The following is a 23,359-nucleotide window of genomic DNA, read 5'->3' as shown; positions in this document are numbered from 1 at the left end:
CAAGGGCCTGCGGTACTACCGCGGGGCACTACGGTACTACCGCATGCGCGATAGGACCTAGACCAGCCCTAGTGCGTTGAAGCAAAGAGCAGTAGAACCGCCAGAGCGGTACTACCACTCCCCCTTGAGGTACTACCGCAAGGCAGGGTTTGTTTGGGCTGGGAAGGCACGGACGAATAAAAATATATCTGTGGCTACTTCCGCTGAGAAACGATCTGTGCAAAAATCCGACATGGTACTACCGCACACCTGGAGCAGTACTATCGCATAGGGCGCAGATGTAAAAAATTACGTCCGCCCCGACTTCCGCTCGTGCTGTTGTGCCCGACATGAGGCCACGGTACTACCGTGCCCATGGAGCGGTACTACCGCAAGGGCCTGCGGTACTGCCGCGTCCCTGGCCGGTACTACCGTGAGCCTCTGCGGTACTAGTGCTCCCATGGGCAGTACTACCGCATGCCACAACACAACAAGCACTAGGAGTCCTTCATTTTGCAGAGACATGGATAAACAGTGGTTGCTCTAAAGAGCCAAAGGAAAGGTGGTGCAAAAGGAACAGACGTGTACGTGATGGTTCCACCCAAACCTTTCCAAAGCGGGACCCCTCTTAATAGTACGGCTTTCCTACGACTCAAATCCACCGAAAAGAAACGTAGAAGAAACTCTGTCTTCACTAAATTCCGAGGGGCAACGAATCATCTTATGCCTAAACATGAGATATTTGAAATGCTCAATGCACACGATTAGTCCTCAAATGCATTGTCATCAATCACCAAAACCATTTTGGGATAAATATGCCCTTACAATCTCCCCCCTTTTGGTGGATTGATGACAATACGGGATTTGCACATAGGGATATAAAATGAAACATAGGCAAACCCAGCATCTATAAAATATAGACGGGCCCCCTAGATGTGTGCTCTCTAGAGAAGTGCTTTGGACTGCACGGCACACATACTAGGATCAACACTCCCCCTATATTTTATAGACGAGGCGTATCTTGCAACAATATAATTAACACTGGGCAAGGAGGCAAGACAATGAGTATAAGCATAAAGTAAAGGGCACAAGATAGCATGGGCTCATGAGCTACTAAGCATGAAAGTCAATAAAATAAGCACCATATGATAGCATGGGATCAAGAGTGCATATGTCTTACACCATATGATAGAGAACTGGGTCACATGAGCACAAACCAAACCAAAGCAACACAAACGAAGTTTCAACGAAAACGAACACAAAGAGACCCGAAAGCAAATCCTACGCTCTCTCCCCCTTTGGCATCGAGACACCAAAAAGGCAGAGAGAACACCTATGACACATGTGGTAGCATCCTCTGCATAGATCACTCAGCACGCTCCTCATCGGACTCAGCAGTTGGGCTGGTCTCCTCCTGACTCGGACCACTGATAGCCCTGCTTGGCTAACCATTCAGCCTCTGGAGTGAAGTTCTTCTCGGACCCACTCTCCACGATCTCGCCGAAAGTCCTCAAGATCCTCTTATCACGCTGGCAACTCTCCTTGGAAGCAACATGGGTCCTGTACTGCCCCTTAGCTTGCATATAGAACAGGGTCTTCATCTTTCCTTCAACTTCTTAGCCCAAGAGGGCTCAGTACAAGGAGGAGAATACCCATCAGAACTTTCCTCAGCCTCCTCCTCAATCTCTTCCTCATCCACATTCATCCTTGCAGCCTCAGCCTCAGCCCTGGTAGTGGTATTAGCCCACTTGTTCTTCTGACGCAACTTGATAGGCTCATGGCGGGTCCAGTTTGGAGTAGAAAAGTCGTCCTCCGGAAACTTCTTGTCCCAAGTCTTCGAGATCAGAAGGTGCAGGAATGGACCATAGGTGGAAACTTTGCGATTGAAGACCCAAACCTGAGCTCATTCCACATGATATGAGATATGTCCAGAGGCTGGGTGGCATGACGACACGCCTCCTCACACAGAAGCAACATATCCATGAGATAAGCATGCATTATCTTTGTCACCGATGCATGGAAAGAGAGTGTTGCGGAGGATTCGGTGCATGACATCCAGGAAGGGGTTGAGCACCCAAGACTGAGTGCCATTGGGAAGCTTCTTCTCCACAAGAAATGGCAGAAGCTTGTCCTTGTTGGCGGACTCGGCATTGCCGTGAGGGCGGGCGCCAATGGGCACATCGGGCCCATCATCACAGACATGCAGGAGCGTCATGAATTCCTTCCAAGTAGCAGGCAGCTTCTTCCCATTGGTCATCCAAGTCATAGTCCGCTCCCCATTCGTGTGAAAGTGGATGGAGGCAAAGAACTGCACCACTAGCTCCGGGTCAAAGTCCATATGGAATGTGATGAAGTCTTCAATGCCAAACTGCTCCAACAAGTCCAGTGCCTCACCAAAGTAGTTCCAGTCCTTCCTCAGATGATTCATATCAATCCATTGCATTGGGACATATAAGTTGTGCTTGGACTTGATCACATCAATGTATATGAGATTCTGCTGCTTGGTCCAGAACAACTCACTCCCTCTGACATTCTCACGAGTATTCACATAGGGATTGATCCTCCTTCAAATGATGAACTCTGACTGAGGCAGCTCATCCATGCCCTGAACTGGCTCCTTGTACCGGTTGGCAGTCTTCTTGACATTAAATTGTTGGGCATTGGAGCCCTCCAGAGCTTCTTGATTGCGAAGACGCTTGGAGCTTGTGTCGCGGCTTGGGTTCGAGCGACGGACATTGGAGCCACCACCTATGACACACAACACCAGAACACACGAGAGAAAAGAATGATCAATGTAAAGACCACAACAAAAACAAACGAAACACGTAGAATAATATTGGGTAGTCGCCACAAGGAAGTTTCGAAGTCAACGGTATTACCACGCCACTAAGCGGAAGTAAAATTTTACTGCTGCTCTAGCCGCGGTAGTACCACGTCGGGATGGCGCGGTAGTACCGCGCCTAGAGCGGAAGTAAAAATTTACTTCCGCGCCCCGAGCGCTAGTACCGCTCCAGAGGAGCGGTAGTACCGCACGAGGCAGATGCAGCCAGAGTGGTAGTACCGTACGGGAGGTGCGGTAGTACCGCTCGGAATCTGATCCGGGACGAACAGATCTAGGCACATCCGCATCATTGGAGAGGTACTACGGGTTATCAAAAATACCGTGTGGCAACATACCAAATAGCATCTCTACTGCACTACTACTCTCCTACATCCTACTCTTGCAAAGATTTGGCCTAAAATCTCAAGAACAACATGCATCTCCCCAAAACCTAGAGACAAAACAACGAGGCAAAGAGAGAGTGATTTGGGGAGAAACCTTGTTCCATGGCAAGAGGGCGAGGTGGGGAACGTTCCCACCAGTCGGAATGCGAGGAGAGCAGCCGGAGACGGAGATCCGGCGAGGTCCTCCGGCATCGTTCTTGGGCAGGAGAGAGAGAGAGATGAAGTGGGGAGACAGAGTTGAATGGGTATGGGGGATTTGGAACCCCCTACCCGCTCTTGACCCCCACCTGCTCACGATGATGCGGTAGTACCGTGGGTCATCGCGGTAGTACCGCCTGGGCGGAAGTACCGCACGCAGGGCGGTAGTACCGCTCCTCTAGCGGCAGTAAAAAATACTGCCGTGCTGGTTGCGGTAGTACCATGCTCATCTCCTGCGGTAGTACCGTGGCTAGCAATGGTAGTACCGTAGACCCAAGAAAGTGCACATTTCAACAAAGAGGAAAAACATGGCCTTTGCACAGCAGCCTTCAAGTGACCAGACACGCAAGCGCACACGCACACGGGGCTACTCAAACACAAACATGACTCAACAAGAAGGAAAAAAGGCAACAAGGAACAAACACTAACCAAAACCTCTCTAGAGGAGAGGGCGGTGGCCGAAGCCACCTATGTTTGAGTCAATTGGTATGGCACCGCGAAGATTTTTTTTTTGACAAAAAGACTGTAAGGGAACCCCCTACAGTATAATTGGTGCAACAAACCCAAATTGCAAGTACCATGCCTTGAACCTGGGTGGGTGGGAAGGTATCAGCCCCTTCCGACCACTAGACTATGCCTTAGTTTGCACCGCAAAGAATTATGCTTGGGCCCATGACCAAAACTCGTCTTTGAAGCACACGTACCATCAAAAATGGCTAATGTGAAAGAGTTGATCAATTTATGCATAATGGGGGGAGGGAGAGTTCATTGAGAGAACAACACTCCCCCTATGTCCATGCCTACACCTAAACAAGATATCATGATGAGTATGGTGGGGTGTGCAAGGGTTCAATCCACATTGCTCGAATCAATGATATTTAGCTCATGCCTTAACTCGCGAAATATTGCTTCATCCAAGGGCTTCGTGAAGATATCCGCAGGGTTATCATGAGTGTTGACATAGTTGAGCTCGATCTGCCCTCGCCTAATATGATCCCGGATGAAGTGATACCGAATCTCAATATGCTTCGTCTTGAAGTGTTGCACCGGGTTGAGAGAAATCTTGATGGCACTTTCATTGTCACACCAAAGGGGCACTTTCTCACAAATGACACCCTAATCCTTTAAAGTTTGCCTCATCCATAGAAGTTGTGCAAAACAACTGCCGGCGGCCACATACTCCGCTTCGGTGGACGAGAGAGACACACAACTTTGCTTCTTAGAAGACCAACTCACCAAAGAGCAACCAAGGAATTGGCACCCTCCAGAAGTTGACTTCCTATCCACTTTGTCTCCCGCCCAATCAGTGTCCGACTAGCCTACAAGGTTGAAGTTTTCTCCTCTTGGGTACCATAAGCCAAAGTTTGGGGTATGAGCCAAATATCGAAAGATTCGCTTGACCGCCACAAAGTGGCTTTCCTTAGGTGCGGCTTGAAACTGTGCACAAATTCCCACACTCAACATGATATTCGTTCTAGATGCACAAAGGTAAAGCAAGGAGCCAATCATGGAGCGATATACCTTTTGATCCACCGCTTTACCATCGGGATCTATGTCAAGTTGGCATTTTACAGGCATTGGAGTGGAAGCCGGCTTGACATCACTTAGCTTGAATCTCTTGAGCATGTCTTGAGTGTATTTGGCTTGGTTGATGAAGGTTCCTTCTCTTCTTTGCTCGATTTCGAACCCGAGAAAGAACTTCAACTCTCCCATCATGGAAATCTTGAACTTTGAGGTCATGAGAGCAGCAAACTCCTCATTCAAAGCTTTGTTAGGGGAACCGAAGATAATATCATCAACATATAGTTGGCATACAAACAACTACCCTTTGACCTTCTTGGTAAAAAGAGTGGGGTCGATTTTCCCAATTTCAAACCCACGATCTTGTAACAACTCAGTAAGGTGCTCATACCATGCATGTGGGGCTTGTTTAAGGCCACATAGCGCCTTATCGAGTTGGTACACGTGATCGGGGAAATAGGGATCCTCGAACCCCGGGGGTTGTTTGACATATACCAACTCATTAATATGACCATTAAGAAAAGCACTCTTCACATCCATTTGTTGCAATTTAAAGTTATGATGAGAATCATAAGAAATCAAGAAACGAGTGGATTCAAGGCGAGCCACGGGAGCGAAGGTTTCACCGTAGTCGATACTCTCGACTTGGGAGTAGCCTTGTGCTATGATAACCCACAAGTATAGGGGATCAATTGTAGCCTCTTTCGATAAGTAAGAGTGTCGAACCCAACGAGGAGCTAAAGGTAGAACAAATATCCCCTCAAGTTCTATCGACCACCGATACAACTCTACGCACACTTGACGTTCGCTTTACCGGAAACAAGTATGAAACTAGAAGTACGTTGTAGGTGTTGTTGGATAGATATGCAATATAATAAAGAGCAAGTAAATATAAAGTAGGGGCTGTTTAGATGAAGACACAACTAAATTAGTTTTAGTAAAGAGCTTTTGTCAACAAGAAGGTTATTTGTCCCTAGGCAATCGATAACTAGACCAGTAATCATTATTGCAATTTTATTTGAGGGAGAGGCATAAGCTAACATACTTTCTCTACTTGGATCATATGCACTTATGATTGGAACTCTAGCAAGCATCCGCAACTACTAAAGATTCATTAAGGTAAAACCCAACCATAGTATTAAACCATCAAGTCCCCTTTATCCCATACGCAAACAACCTACTTACTCGGGTCTGTGCTTCTGTCACTCACGCCACCCACCATAAGCAAATCATGAACATATTGCAAACCCTACAACGGGAATCCCTCACGCTTGCGCGACACGGAGAGCACCATAGGGCAGCACCAATAATAAAACATACAACTCAAACCAATCATGATCATCAAATAGCCATTAGGACAAAACAGATCTACTCAAACATCATAGGATAGCCATACATCATTGGGAAATAATATATAGCGTTGAGCACCATGTTTAAGTAGAGATTACAGTGGGTAAGAGAGAGGTTACACCGCTGCATAGAGGGGGGAAGAGTTGGTGATGATGGCGGTGAAGTTGTTGGTGAAGATCGCAGTGATGATGATGGCCCCCGGTGGCACTCTGGTGCCACCGGAAGCGAGGGGGAGAGAGCCCCCCCCCTTCTTCTTCTTCCTTGACCTCCTCCCTAGATGGGAGAAGGGTTTCCCCCCTGGTCCATGGCCTCCATGGCGTGGGAGGGGCGAGAGCCCCTCCGAGATTGGATCTGTCTCTCTGTCTCTCTCTGTTTCTGCGTTCTCAGATTCTTCCCTTTCACCGTTTCTTATATTCCCGGAGATCCGTAACTCCGATTGGGCTGAAATTTTAACACGATCTCTATCCGGAAATTAGCTTTCTCGCGGCGAAAGAAGGGCTCCAACCGCCTTACGGGGTGGCCACGAGGGTCAGGGGCGCGCCTGACACCCTAGGGCGCGCCCCCTACCTCGTGCCCCCCTCGGGCACCGTCTCGCGATGATTCCACTTCCCACAATTCATAAATATTCCAAAATAAATCTCCGTCAGTTTTTATTCCGTTTGGACTCCGTTTGGTATGGGTTTTCTGCGAAACAAAAAACATGCAACAAACAAGAACTGGCACTGGGCACTGGATCAATATGTTGGTCCCAAAAATAATATAAAAAGTTGCCAAAAAGTATATGAAAGTTGAATAATATTGGCATGGAACAATAAAAAATTATAGATACGATGGAGACGTATCATGCTACCAACTGAGCCTTGTTGCGAACGATAATCCCAGGAGCATCTTGTTTGTTCTTGAATATCCACTTGGTTTCAATGACATTATGATTCCTTGTTGGCCTCGGCACCAATCTCCACACTTTGTTGTGCTCGAAGTTGTTGAGTTCTTCATGCATGGCATTAAGCCAATCGGGATCCTCGAGCGCCTCATAGACCTTTTGGGGTTCAACACAAGAAACAAACATGTGATGTTCATAATAGTTTGCTAATTGTCTATGAGTGCTTACCCCCTTTCGAATGCTTCCAAGCACATTCGTCATGAGATGACCCTTGGTAGTGAGCTTGGATGCAATCTTGGTGGCACGACACTCTAATTCCTCCTCGGGAGTGAGCTTAGGAGCGGTAACTTGATCATCTTGAGCATCGTCTTGAGCTTGTTCTTGATCTTGAGCTTGCTCTTGATCTTGAACTTGCTCGGATGTGAGAACTTGATCTTGGGCATCACTTGGTGGTTCAACACCATCTTGAGGTTGATCATTCCCTTGATCTTGTTCATGAGGTTGAGGTCCTTCACTTTGTTCTTCGGAAGCGTGTGGGTCTTGGGTTGGTGATGGTTCCACTTGAGTGGAACATTGTCCTTCTCCTTCGGCCACAAGGGGTTCCTCAATGGGTAAGATAAAACCAACACCCATTCTTCTTATGGCTTGGGGAGGAATTTCATCACCTACATCACAAGTACCACTTTGCTCCACATGGGAGCCGTTATTCTCATAAAACTCCATGTTACACGTCTCCTCAATAAGTCTCGTGGACTTATTGAGAACACGGTAAGCATGAGTTTGTAGCATAGCCAACAAATATGCCCTCGTAAGCTCTAGCCTCAAATTTAGACAAACGAACACCTTTCTTGAGAATGAAACACTTACACCCGAACACCCGAAAGTACTTGAGGTTGGGCTTGTTACCGGTGAGTATCTCATATGGAGTTTTGTTCAAGCCTTTGCGGAGATAGAGCTGATTGGATGCATGACACGCGGTGTTGATGGCTTTGGCCCAAAAGTTGTATGGAGACTTGAACTCCGCCATCATGGTCCTTGCCGCATCCATCAACGTCCGGTTCTTCCTCTCCACTAGACCATTTTGTTGAGGGGTGTAAGGTGCGGAATATTGATGCTTGATCCCCTCATCACTGAGAAACTCATCCAAGGTGTAGTTCTTGAACTCGGTGTCGTTGTCACTTCTTATCATCAAGATCTTTGCATTGTGTTGATGTTGAGCTTCATTTGCAAATTAAATGACGGTTTGTTGGTTCTCACTCTTCCTCTTGAAGAAGTACACCCAAGTGTATCTTGAATAATCATCCACAATCACCAAGCAATACTTTCTACCCCCAAGACTATCAAAGGATGGAGGTCCAAAGAGATCCAAGTGAAGGATCTCTAAGGGCCTCTTCAAGTAGATGATAGTCATGGGAGGGTGAGCCTTCTCATGTAGCTTCCCTTCAATACAAGCACTACAAGCACGATTTTTGACAAAACTAACATTTGTTAGTCCACGGACATGGTCCCCCTTGAGAAGACTTTGCAAAGATCTCATATTAACATGGGCTAAACGGCGATGCCGAAGCCATCCCATGTCAACTTTAGCCATTAGGCATGTCGCGGTCTTAGTGGGTCGCTCTGAGAAGTTAATCACATAGAGATCCTTCTCGTCATGCCCAACAAAGGCTACTTTAAGAGTCTTGCTCCACAAGAGGGCCACGGTATCAATATCAAATAAAGTGGCAAAGCCCATGAGTGCAAGTTGACAAAGGGAAAGTAAATTTTATGCAAGGGACTTAACAAGCATGACTTTCTCGATCATGAGATCATGAGAAATGACAACCTTGCCAAGTCCCAATGCCTTAGAAGACGAGGCATCACCCCGCTCGACATTGGTGGGCATAGATGGAATCTTGTGCGCTGATAACCCACAAGTATAGGGGATCGCAACAGTTTTTGATAAGTAAGAGTGTCGAACCCAACGAGGAGCTAAAGGTAGAACAAATATTCCCTCAAGTTCTATCGACCACCGATACAACTCTACGCACGCTTGGCATTCGCTTTACCTAGAACAAGTATGAAACTAGAAGTACTTTGTAGGTGTTGTTGGATAGGTTTGCAAGATAATAAAGAGCAAGTAAATAAAAAGTAGGGGCTGTTTAGATAAAGAAATAACTAAGTTAGTTTTAGTAGAGAGCTTTTTGTCACGAGAAAGTTATTTGTCCCTAGGCAATTCATAACTAGACCGGTAATCATTATTGCAATTTTATATGAGGGAGAGGCATAAGCTAACATACTTTCTCTACTTGGATCATATGCACTTATGATTGGAACTCTAGCAAGCATCTGTAACTACTAAAGATCATTAAGGTAAAACCCAACCATAGCATTAAAGTATCAAGTCCTCTTTATCCCATACGCAACAACCCCCTTACTCGGGTTTGTGTTTCAGTCACTCACGCAACCCACTATAAGCGAATCATGAACATATTGCAACACCCTACAGCAGGGATCCCTCATGCTTGCGCGACACAGAGAGCACCATAGGACAACACCAATAATAAAACATGCAACTCAAATCAATCTTGATCATCAAATAGCCCATAGGACAAAACGGATCTACTCAAACATCATATGATAGCCATACATCATAGGGAAATAATATATAGTGTTGAGCACCATGTTTAAGTAGAGATTATAGCGGGTAAGAGAGAGGTTACACTGCTGCATAGAGGGGGAAGAGTTGGGGATGATGGTGGTGAAGTTGTTGGTGAAGATTGCGGTGATGATGATGGCCCCCGGTGGCACTCCGGTGCCACCGGAAGCGAGGGGGAGATATCCCACCTCCTTCTTCTTCTTCCTTGACCTTCTCCCTAGATGGGAGAAGGGTTTCCCCTCTGGTCCGTGGCCTCCATGGCTTGGGAGGGGCGAGAGCCCCTCCGAGATTGGATCTGTCTCTCTGTCTTTCTCTGTTTCTGCGTTCTCAAATTCTACCCTTTCACCGTTTCTTATATTCCCGGAGATCCGTAACTCCGATTGGGCTGAAATTTTAACACGATCTCTATCCGGATATTAGCTTTCTTGCGGCGAAAGAAGGGCATCGATTGCCTTACGGGGTGGCCACGAGGGTCAGGGGCGCGCCCCCTGCCTCGTGGCCCCCTCGGGCATCGTCTCACGTAGATTTTTCTTCCCAAAAATCATATATAATCCAAAAAAATCTCCGTCAGTTTTTATCCCGTTTGGACTCCGTTTGATATGGATATTCTGCGAAACAAAAAACATGCAACAAACAGGAACTGGCACTGGGCACTGGATCAATATGTTAGTCCCAAAAATAGTATAAAAATTTGCCAAAAGTATATGAAAGTTGTAGAATATTGGCATGGAACAATAAAAAATTATAGGTACGATGGAGACGTATCAGCATCCCCAAGCTTAATTCCTGCTCGTCCTCGAGTAGGTAAATGATAGAAAGATAATTTTTGATGTAGAATGCTACCTAGCATAATCTTGATCACATATCTAATCATGGCATGAATATTAAGATACGAGTGATTCAAATCAATAGTCTATCATTTGACATAAAAACAATAATACTTCAAGCCTACTAATTAAGAAATCATGTCTTTTCAAAATAACATGGCCCAAGAAAGTTATCCCTACAAAATCATATAGTCTGGATATGCTCCATCTTCACCACACAAAATATTCAAATCATGCACAACCCCGATGACAAGCCGAGCAATTGGTTCATACTTTTTAACGCGCTTCAGATTTTTCAACCCTCACGCAATACATGAGCGTGAGCCATGGACATAGCACTATAGGTGGAATAGAATATGATGGTGGAGGTTGTGTGGAGAAGACAAAAAGGGAGAAAGTCTCACATCGACGCGGCTAATCAACGGGCTATGGAGATGCCCATCAATTGATGTCAATGTAAGGAGTAGGGATTGCCATGCAACAGATGCACTAGAGCTATAAGTATATGAAAGCTCAAACTGAAACTAAGTGGGTGTGCATCCAACTTGCTTGCTCATGAAGACCTAGGGAATTTGAGGAAGCCCATCGTTGGAATATACAAGCCAAGTTCTATAATGAAAAATTCCCACTAGTATATGAAAGTGATAACTCAAGAGACTCTCTATATGAAGAACATGGTGCTACTTTGAAGCACAAGTGTGGTAAAAGGATAGTAACATTGACCCCTTTTTCTTTTTTTTCTTTTTTTGGCGGGCTCCTTTGGCCCCCTTTTTTTATATAGGCTTCTTTGGCCTCTTTTTTTGGGAGGGGGGGAATGCTCTAATAATGATGATCATCACACTTTTATTTACTTACAACTCAATATTACAACTCGATACTAGAACAAAGATATGACTCTATATGAATGCCTCCGGCGATGTACCAGGATGTGCAATGATCTAGCGTAGCAATGACATCAAAAAACGGACAAGCCATGAAAATATCATGCTAGCTATCTTACGATCATGCAAAGCAATATGACAATGAATGCTCAAGTCATGTATACGATGATAATGGAAGTTGCATGGCAATATATCTCGGAATGGCTATGGAAATGCCATAACAGGTAGGTATGGTGGCTGTTTTGAGGAAGATATAAGGAGGTTTATGTGTGACAGAGCGTATCATATTGCTACCTCTTGAGCACTGCGTTGGTTTTCCCCGAAGAGGAAGGGATGATGCAGCAAAGTAGCGTAAGTATTTCCCTCAGTTTTTGAGAACCAAGGTATCAATCTAGTAGGCGGCTACGCGCGAGTCCCTCGTACCTGGACAAAACAAATAAATCCTCGCAACCAACACAAATAGGGGTTGTCAATCCCTATAAGGCCACTTACGAGAGTGAGATCTGATAGATATGATAAGATAATATTTTTGGTATTTTTATGATAAAGATGCAAAGTAAAATAAAAGCAAAAGGAAATAATTGAGTATTGATAGATTAATATGATGAAGATAGACCCGGGGGCAATAGGTTTCACTAGCGGCTTCTCTCAAGAGCATAAGTATTCTACGGTGGGTGAACAAATTACTATTGAGCAATTGACAGAATTGAGCATAGTTATGAGAATATCTAGGTATGATCATGTATATAGGCATCACGTCCGAGACAAGTAGACCGACTCCTGCCTGCATCTACTATTATTACTCCACTCATCGACCGCTATCCAGCATGCATCTAGAGTATTAAGTTAGAAACAGAGTAACGCCTTAAGCAAGATGACATGATGTAGAGGGATAGACTCATGCAATATGAAGAAAACCCCATCTTGTTATCCTCGATGGCAACAATACAATACGTGCCTTGCTTCCCTTACAGTCACCGGGAAAGGACACTGCAAGATTGAACCCAAAGCTAAGCACTTCTCCCATTGCAAGAAAGATCAATCTAGTAGGCCAAACCAAACTGATAATTCGAAGAGACTTGCAAAGATAACCAATCATACATAAAAGAATTCAGAGAAGATTCAAATATTGTTCATAGATAGACTTGATCATAAACCCACAATTCATCGGTCTCAAACACACCGCAAAAAGAAGGTTACATCGAATAGATCTCCACAAGAGAGGGGGAGAACTTTGTATTGAGATCCAAAAAGGGAGGAGAAGCCATCAAGCTACTAACTATGGACCGTAGGTCTGAGGTAAACTACTCACACTTCATCGGAGGGGCTATGGTGTTGATGTAGAAGCCCTCCATGATCGATGCCCCCTCCGGCGGAGCTCCGGAACAGGCCCCAAGATGGGATCTCGTGGATACAGAAAGTTGCGGCGGTGGAATTAGGGTTTTTAGCTCCGTATTTGATCGTTTGGGGGTATGTAGGTATATATAGGAGGAAGGAGTACATCGGTGGAGCAACAGGGGGCCCACGAGGGTGGAGGGCATGCCTAGGGTAGGCAGGCGCGCCCCCTACCTCGTGGCCTCCTCTTTTCTTTCTTGATGTAGGGTCCAAGTCTCCCGGGTCTTGTTCGTTGAGAAAATCACGTTCCTGAAGGTTTCATTCTGTTTGGACTCCGTTTGATATTCCTTTTCTTCGAAACCCTAAAACAGGCAAAAATAGCAATTCTGGGCTGGGCCTCTGGTTAATAGGTTAGTCCCAAAAATAATATAAAACTGGATAATAAAGCCCAATAATGTCCAAAACAGTAGATAATATAGCTTGGATCAATCAAATATTATAGATACATTGGAGACGTATCAAGCATCCCCAAGCTTAATTCCTGCTCGTCCTCGAGTAGGTAAATGATAAAAACAGAATTTTTGATGCGGAGTGCTATTTGGCATAATTTTAATGTAATTCTTCTTAATTGTGGTATGAATATTCAGATTCGAAAGATTCAAGACAAAAGTTCATATTGACATAAAAATAATAATACTTCAAGCATACTAAGAAAGCAATTATGTCTTCTCAAAATAACATGGCTAAAGAAAGTTATCCCTACAAAATCATATAGTCTGGCTATGCTCTATCTTCACCACACAAAATATTTAAATCATGCACAACCCCAATGACAAGCCAAGCAATTGTTTCATACTTTTGACATTCTCAAAACTATTTCAATCTTCCCCAATACATGAGCGTGAGCCATGGATATAGCACTATAGGTGGAATAGAGTGGTGGTTGTGGAGAAGACAAAAAGGGGAAGATAGTCTCACATCAACTAGGCATACCAACGGGCTATGGAGATGCCCATCAATAGATATCAATGTGAGTGAGTAGGGATTGCCATGCAACGGATGCACTAGAGCTATAAGTATATGAAAGCTCAAAAAGAAACTAAGTGGGTGTGCATCCAACTTGCTTGCTCATGAAGACCTAGGGAAATTTGAGGAAGCCCATCATCGGAATATACAAGCCAAGTTCTATAATGAAAGATTCCCACTAGTATATGAAAGTGATAACATGAGAGACTCTCTACTATGAAGAGCATGGTGCTACTTTGAAGCACAAGTGTGGTAAAAGGATAGTAACATTGTCCCTTCTCTCTTTTTCTCTCATTTTTTTATTTGGGCCTTTTCTCTTTTTCTATGGCCACTTTTCTTTCTCTCTTTTTTTATTTGGGCTTCTTTGGCCTCTTTTATTTATTTTTCATCCTGAGTCTCATCCCGACTTGTGGGGGAATCATAGTCTCCATCATCCTTTCCTCACTGGGACAATGCTCTAATAATGATGATCATCACACTTTTATTTTTCTTACAACTCAACAATTACAACTCGATACTTAGAACAAAATATGACTCTATATGAACGCCTCCGGCGGTGTACCGGGATATGCAATGATGCATGAGTGACATGTATGAAAGAATTATGAATGGTGGCTTTGACACAAATACGATGTCAACTACATGATCATGCTAAGCAATATGAAAATGATGGAGTGTGTCATAATAAACGGAACGGTGGAAAGTTGCATGGCAATATATCTCGGAATGGCTATGGAAATGCCATAATAGGTAGGTATGGTGGCTGTTTTGAGGAAGGTATATGGTGGGTGTATGATACCGGCGAAAGGTGCGTGGTATTAGAGAGGCTAGCAAAGGTGGAAGGGTGAGAGTGCGTATAATCCATGGACTCAACATTAGTCATAAAGAACTCATATACTTATTGCAAAAATATACAAGTTATCAAAGCAAAGTATTACGCACATGCTCCTAGGGGGTAGATTGGTAGGAAAAGACCATCGCTCGTCCCCGACCGCCACTCATAAGGAAGACAATCAAAAAATAAATCATGCTCCAACTTCATCACATAACGGTTCACCATACGTGCATGCTACGGGAATCACAGACTTCAACACAAGTATTTCTCAAATTCACAACTACTCAACTAACATGACTTTAATATCACCATCTCCATATCTCAAAACAATTATCAAGTATCAAACTTATCATAGTATTCAACACACTCATAAGAAAATTTTACTAATCTTGAATACCTAGCATATTAGGATTTTAAGAAAATTACCATGCTATTAAGACTCTCAAAATAATCTAAGTGAAGCATGAGAGATCAATGGTTTCTATAAAACAAATCCACCATCGTGCTCTAAAAGATATAAGTGAAGTACTAGAGCAAAACTATATAACTCAAAAGATATAAGCGAAGCACATAGAGTATTCTAACAAAGTCTAAATCATGTATGGCTCTCTCAAAAGGTGTGTACAGCAAGGACGATTGTGGTAAACTAACAAGCAAAGACTCAAATCATACAAGACGCTCCAAGCAAAACACATATCATGGGGCGAATAAAAATATAGCTCCAAGTAAAGTTACCGATAGAAGTAGACGAAAGAGGGGATGCCTTCCGGGGCATCCCCAAGATTTGGCTTTTAGGTGTCCTTAGATTATCTTGGGGGTGCCATGGTCATCCCCAAGCTTAGGGTCTTGCCACTACTTGTTCCATAATCCATCAAATCTTTACCCAAAACGTGAAAACTTCACAACACAAAACTTAAAGTAGAAAATCTCGTGAGCTCCGTTAGCGAAAGAAAACAAAAGACCGGTAACGCCCTCGATGCGGCTATATCTCCCACGTGTCGAAGCACGACTTAGAGGCATAACCGCATTAAAAGCAATGTCGCAAGTAAGGTAATCCTCACAACAACCCACGTAAATACATAATAGGGGAAAAGATACATAGTTGGCTTACACTCGCCACGTCACACAAATACATGAATAACATTACAATCATCCAATACACTCATGGTCCGACTACGGTACCAAAATAAAAGATCAACCCCAACATGCGACACGGTCCCGATCACCCCAACTGGGCACCACTACTGATCATCTGGGAAAGACACATAGTAACAGCGAGAGTCTTCGTCGAACTCCCACTTGAGCTCAAACGCATCATCTGGAACGGTATCGTCGGTCCCCGCATCTGGTTTGGAAGTAATCTATGAGTCACGGGGACTCAGCAATCTCGCACCCTCGCGATAAAGACTATTTAAGCTTATAGGTAAGGCAAGGAAATATGTGGAGCTGCAGCAAGCGACTAGCATATATGGTGGCTAACCTGTTCGCAAAAGAGAGCGAGAAGAGAAGGCAAAGATCGAACGAAGAACTATGATCAAGAAGTAATCGTAGAACAACCTACGTCAAACATTACTCCAACACCGTGTTCACTTCCCGGACTCCGCTGAGAAGAGACCATCACGGTTACACACGCGGTTGATTCATTTTAATTAAGTTAAGTTACATGTTATCTACAACCAGACATTAACAAATTCCCATCTGCCCATAACCACGGGCACGGCTTTCGAAAGTTCAAATCCCTGCAGGGGAGTCCCAACTTAGCCCACCACAAGCTCTCACGGTCAACGAAGGATATTCCTTCTCCCGAGACATTCCGATCAGACTCGGTATCCCGGTTCTACAAGACATCTTCGACAATGGTAAAACAAGTCCAGCAACGCCGCCCGAATGTGCCGACACATCCCGATAGGAGCTGCACATATCTCGTTCTCAGGGCACACTCAGATGAGCGATCCATACAACTAAAACCAAACCTCGAGTTTCCCCGAGGGGGCGCTGCACAGGGCTCTAGTTTGGACCAACACTCAGAGGAGCACTGGCCCAGGGGGGTTTAAACAAGATGACCCTTGGGCTCCGGAAACCCAAGGGAAAAAAGGCTAGGTGACAAATGGTAAAACCAAGGTTGGGCATTGCTGGAGGAGTTTTATTCAAGGCGAACTGTCAAGAGGTTCCCATTATAACCCAACCGTGTAAGGAACGCAAAATCCGGGAACATAACACTGATATGACGGAAAACTAGGGCGGCAAGAGTGGAACAAAACACTAGGCATAAGGCCGAGCCTTCCACCCTTTACCAAGTATATAGGTGCATTAATATAACAAGGTAATATGGTGATAACCCAACAATAAACTATGTTCCAACAAGGAACGATCTCCAATCTTCACCTGCAACTAGCAACGCTATAAGAGGGGCTGAGCGAAGCGGTAACATAGCCAATCAACGGTTTGCTAGGACATGGTGGGTTAGAGGTTTGACATGGCAATAAGGGAGGCATGATAAGCAAGTGGTAGGTATCGTAGCATAGGCATAGCAAAAGAGCGAGCATCTAGCAAGCAAATATAGAAGTGATTTCGAGGGTATGATCATCTTGCCTGCAAAGTTGTCAGAGTTGACTTGGTCCTCGTAAGCAAACTCAACGGGCTCCTCGTTAGCAAACTTGTCTCTCGGCTCTACCCAAACAAGACAACAAAGCAAAAGGAACACAATCAACCACGTGCAATGCTGCAACAACATGATGCAAACATGGTATGCTATGCGGGCTGCGATATGTGATGCATATACGAGATTTGACAAGGAATGATTGAACCTGGCCTCAACATGGAAATCCAAGAGTGCCACTGGAAAGGTGAGGTGATTTCAGTTAAAATCGATATAAAGATCACCGGAATCGGATGCACGGTTTGGAAATGGCAAGCAAAACAAATATGGCACCGGTCTACGAAAATCAGCAAGTAGCCATCTAAATGCATCAAGATAATTATGCTACAGCACTCAAACATGACGACAAAATACATGGCAGGGATCCATTCATGATGCTTGACAAACGATGAACACTGATCTACGGCCAATTCATCCATTAACAGGTTCAAACAAGCATGGCAAAAGTGCAAATGATAAACAGGTTTCAGACTTAGTGAAATGAACACAGGTCTAGAATTTAACATCAGGAAGCACACTTTGGAGCATGAAAACTATATGCTATAGGAACTTAACATGGCAAAGGAAGGCATGGCATGAAGCTACTCAAAGATCTTAACAAAAGTCCCTTAGTGACCTTGAGCCAAAAGGGATCAGAAAATACAATTGCAAGCATGTGAACATGGCAAAAACATAATCAGATTACAGACTTAGTGAAAAACTGGAGCATGCAAATCTGTTAACGAGTAGGCATGTTTACGAGCTCGATGCACTCACTACAGAGCATGGCATGACAAACTAAGCATACACACATCAAGAATACATGGCATAGAAGCTAGACATGGCAAGAACAACAAGATAGCATGCACAGATCAATAACAACATCCTCGGCAAAATCGCTAACAAGTCAACAATTTGCCAGGATTCATGAAATATCAAACGTAGAGCTCGATTGACTCACGCTAGGTTGCTCCATAAATGCAAACAAAGACATGGATGGATCGAACACCAAAATTTTAACAAATCATCCTTACTGATTATCCTCAAAAGAGTCACGGATCACTAGGAAACAACATGAACATATGGCATAATGACAAAAATCAGCTCAAGGACTTGGTGAAATTCTAAGTCCCTGAAATCAGCATTACCGATTGCACTACTTTGCAAGCTTGTGCTAGTCACCACCCATATCACAAAAATACATGGTAAGCACCTCTGTAAAGATGGCATGGCATATAACAAAACACATGTAGAGCTCAGGAGCATATCATGCACACATTAATCATGGCAAAAATGACAAATATCTATTTAATGCAGCAGATCTGACAATTTTATCATATAGCCCTCTTCCAACAGCATTTCAGACATCAAGATAAGCTCAAATGAAAATGATGCAATGAGATGAAATGATGTACTCTCTGAGTCGAACATTTCGATATGCTACACGCCCAAAACGGAGTTACGGGTGCAAAGTTATGATGCGATGAAGTATGCTAAAATTACTCGGGACTTAGGGAAAATCCGAAGTCAACCTAGGGTTACTGTAGCACCGGATCTAGATCCCGTGGGCACGCGAACCGAGAATGGCCGGGGAGCTCGCCGGAGCTGCGGGAGACGGCCGGAGAGGAAGGTGCGCCGGCGAGGGGGCGCCGGATCTGCGGTGGCGATGTCGCCTGGAGTCGTGGGAGGACGAGGCAGCGAGGTCTGGACGTTGGATCCGGTGGCGGCGGCCGGCGTCGACGGCGGGGCGGCGAGGCGGCGCGGCGGTGCAGTGACGTCGGCGGCAGCGGGCGCGGGCGGCGGGGAAGGCGGAGCCGGGCGGCGATGAGGTAGGCGGCGGCGCGCGGGTGGATGGGCCGCGGGGGCCAGCTACGGGCTGGACGGGCCGCGCGGCGGAGGCGGCGATGTGGGGCTCGGCCCGGGGACGTGTCAGCGTCCGATTGGGTGAGAGACGGTGGCGGACATGTCCGGCACGCGGTGGACGTGTCCGGCATGCGGTGGACGTGTCCGGCGAGGCGAGGAAGGGGGAGACTAGGGTTTCATCTGCAAATTTCGAGGGGATGCACCTATTTATAGATAGAAGGAGTTAGGAGACTCCAAATTGAGCACAGTTTTCGGCCACGCGATCGTGATCGAACGACCGAGAGGATGGAGGAGGTTTAGCTAGGCTTTGGACCACTTTGGAGGGGTGTTGGGCTGCAACACACACGAGGCCTTTACGGTTCCTCGGTTAATCGTTGGAGTATCAAACGAAGTCCAAATGGCACGAAACTTGACAGGCGTTCTACCGGTAGTAAAACAAGGCCGCATGACAAGTCTCGGTCCAATCCGGAAATGTTTAACCCCCACACATGAAAAGAGGTAGAAAGGGACACCGGAGGAGATAGGAGCGCCGGAATGCAAAATGGACAACGGGGAAAATGCTCGGATGCATGAGACGAACACGTATGCGAATGCAATGCACATGATGACATGATATGAGATGCATGAGAAAGACAACAACACACAGAGACAAAACCCGAACCCGAGGAAAATAAAATAACTTAGCGCCGGAAACGGCAAGAGTTGGAGTACATATAAGGTAAATTACATCCGGGGTGTTACAACACTCCACCACTACGAAAGGATCTCGTCCCGAGATCTAGGACTGGGAAAACGCTGGGTACTCAGAACGGAGGTGATCCTCGCATTCCCAGGTGGCTTCATGGTCGGAATGGTGTGACCACTTGACTTTGAGGAATTTGATTGACTTATTGCGAGTCTTGCATTCAGTCTCTTCAAGAATAGCAACTGGGTGCTCACGATAAGAGAGGTCTTCTTGGAGATCAATCTCTTCAAAGTTGATGGTGCGGTCAGGAGTCTTGAAACACTTGCGGAGCTGAGAGACATGGAACACGTCGTGCACATTTGCAAAGTTTGAAGGAAGCTCGAGTTGATAGGCGAGATCGCCTCTCTTGCTGACGATCTTGAAAGGACCCACGTATCTAGGGGCAAGCTTCCCTTTGATATCGAAGCGACGAGTACCTTTCATTGGAGAGACGCGGAGGTAAACATGGTCTCCAATCTCGAAAGCCAAATCACGATGCTTACTATCATAGTAGCTCTTCTGGCGTGATTGCGCTGCTTTGAGGTTATCACGAATGACTTTGCACATTTCCTCTGCCTCTGTGATCAAGTCATTTCCAAGAAGTTGACGTTCACCGGTCTCTGACCAGTTAAGAGGAGTACGTCACTTCCTGCCATAGAGAATTTCAAATGGGGCCTTGCCCGAACTTGCTTGAAAACTGTTGTTGTAGGAGAATTCGGCATATGGAAGACAATCTTCCCACTTCATACCGAAGGAGATAACGCAAGCCCTGAGCATATCTTCGAGAATCTGATTGACACGCTCGACTTGACTGCTAGTTTGAGGATGAAAAGCTGTGCTGAAGCGGATGTTGGTGCCCATGGCCTTCTGAAAAGAATCCCAAAACTTGTAGGTAAAGATGCTGCCACGGTCTGAAGAGATCAACTGTGGAATGTCGTGCAGAGAGACAATCCGAGAGGTATAAAGCTCCGCCAATTGAGCTGCAGTGATAGACTCTTTGATAGGCAGGAAATGAGCCAGTTTAGTGAGTTTGTCAATGACAACGAATATAGCATCATTGCCACGCTTGGACTTTGGAAACCCAGTCACGAAGTCCATCTCAATATGGTCAAACTTCCATTCTGGAATGGCAAGAGGTTGGAGGAGACCAGCTGGTCGTTGGTGTTCTGCCTTCACTCTTCTGCAGACATCACATTCATTCATGAACTGAGCAATCTCGCGCTTCATTCGAGTCCACCAATAAGCCTGCTTGAGGTCCTGGTACATCTTCGTACTCCCAGGGTGGATGGAGAGGAGTGAATTGTGAGCCTCATTCATAATAACTTTACGAAGGTCACCTTTAGGCACAACAATGCGATCCTCGAAGAAGAGAGTATCCTTGTCATCAAGGCGATAGCACTTGGACTTGGTTGACTCTTGGCAATCCCAATCTTCACCTTCTTCACCATAGCATCAAGAAGTTGAGCCTCGCGAATCTGATCTTCCAAAGTAGGAGAGACTTGAAGGTTGGCGAGGAAACCTTGAGGAACAACTTGCAGATTGAGTTTGCGGAAAGCTTCACAAAGCTTGGGTTGGTAAGGCTTGAGAATCAGACTGTTGCAATATGCCTTCCTGCTCAAAGCGTCAGCAATCACATTGGCCTTGCCTGGAGTATATTCGATACTCGGATTATACTCTTGAATCATTTCGACCCAACGAGTCTGCCTGAGGTTGAGATTAGGCTGAGTGAAGATGTACTTGAGACTCTTGTGGTCAGTGAAGATGTCCACTTTTCTTCCCAATAAGAGATGTCTCCAAGTCAAAAGAGCATGCACAACTGCCGCCAACTCGAGGTCATGAGTGGGGTAGTTCTTCTCGTTGGGCTTCAACTGGCGAGAGGTATAAGCCACAACTTTCTTCTCTTGCATCAACACTGCACCAAGACCTTGAAGAGAGGCATCGCAGAAGACCTCGAATGGTTTGGATTCATCAGGAGGAGTCAGAACTGGAGCAGCGATCAATTTCTCTTTTAGGGTGTTGAAAGCAATGTCACATTCCGGAGACCAAACGTACTTGATGTGTTTCTGGAGAAGGTTTGAAAGAGGCTTCGCGACCTTTGAAAAGTTCTCAACGAACCTTCGACAGTAGCTTGCGAGACTAAGGAAGCTGCGGAGTTGCTTCACGTTCTGAGGTGGTTCCCAATTCACAATTGCAGACACCTTCTCAGGATTCACCGATATGCCCTTGGCAGAGATGATATGCCCAAGATAGAGAACCTCATCGAGCCAAAACTCGCACTTTGAAAACTTGGCATAGAACTGAAGTTCCCTGAGCTTATCGAGCACCAAACGCAAGTGCTTGGTATGATCTTCCTTGTTCTTCGAAAAGACCAGAATGTCATCGAGGTAGACCAAGACGAAGTCATTTGTGTAGGCGTTGAAGATGAAGTTCATCATGCGAGAGAAAGTCGGAGGAGCGTTGACGAGGCCAAAAGACATGACAGTGTATTCATATGAACCATAGCTTGTTCTGAAAGCCGTCTTGGGAATATCTTGCTCACGGATTCGAATCTGGTGATAGCCCATACGGAGATCAAGCTTGGAGAATACTTGAGCACCTTTGAGTTGTTCGAACAGCTCATTGATGTTGGGAAGTGGGTACTTGTTCTTGATAGTCTTCTTGTTCAATGGACGGTAGTCAACACAAAGTCGGTCCGTTCCATCCTTCTTCTTCACAAAAAGAACTCCACAACCCCACGGAGAAGAACTAGGTCGGATGAGCCCCATTCACTCTTGAATATCGAGTTGCTTCTTCAGCTCCTTCAACTCTTCAGGTCCAATCTTGTAAGGACGTTTGCAAACAGGTTCCGTGCCAGGCTCAAGATCGATGACGAATTCAACTGGCCGGTGCGGAGGCATTCCTGGAAGCTCTTCTGGAAAGACGTCTTGATATTCGCAAACGACTGGAATTTGAGAGATGGCATCCAGTTCACCCTTCTCATTGAGAGAAAACAGACGGATTGTATCATCACGAGCGGCAAAGATAATTACATCCTCAGACGAATGAGTCAATTGAATCTGCCTGGTAGCACAATCAAGATGCGCCTTGTGCTTAGAAAGCCAATCCATTCTGAGAATAAGATCAATATCCGAGTCGCCCAGAACAATAGGAGAAGCTAGAAATTTGTAGTCGCCCAATGTGATAGTAACATCCGGGACGCAGATATTAGCTGTCATTTGCTTGCCCGGTGACATGATTTGCAAGGATCTTTGCAAATACTGATAATCGCACTCATACTTTGATGCAAAAGGTTTAGAAATGAAGCAATGCGATGCACCCGTGTCAAAAAGAACTTTTGCAGGAATATCGTTAACAGGAAGGTTACCCATGATGACATCTGACAAGTCCTCTGCCTGAGCTGCATTCATCAAGTTGACCTTGGCGTGCTTGGGGTTAT

Source organism: Triticum urartu, chromosome 6A, assembly GCF_056163025.1.
Source record: "Triticum urartu cultivar PI428250 chromosome 6A, HENAU_Tu73, whole genome shotgun sequence".
Lineage (NCBI taxonomy): Eukaryota > Viridiplantae > Streptophyta > Magnoliopsida > Poales > Poaceae > Triticum > Triticum urartu.
Note: the sequence above shows the minus strand (reverse complement) of the source record.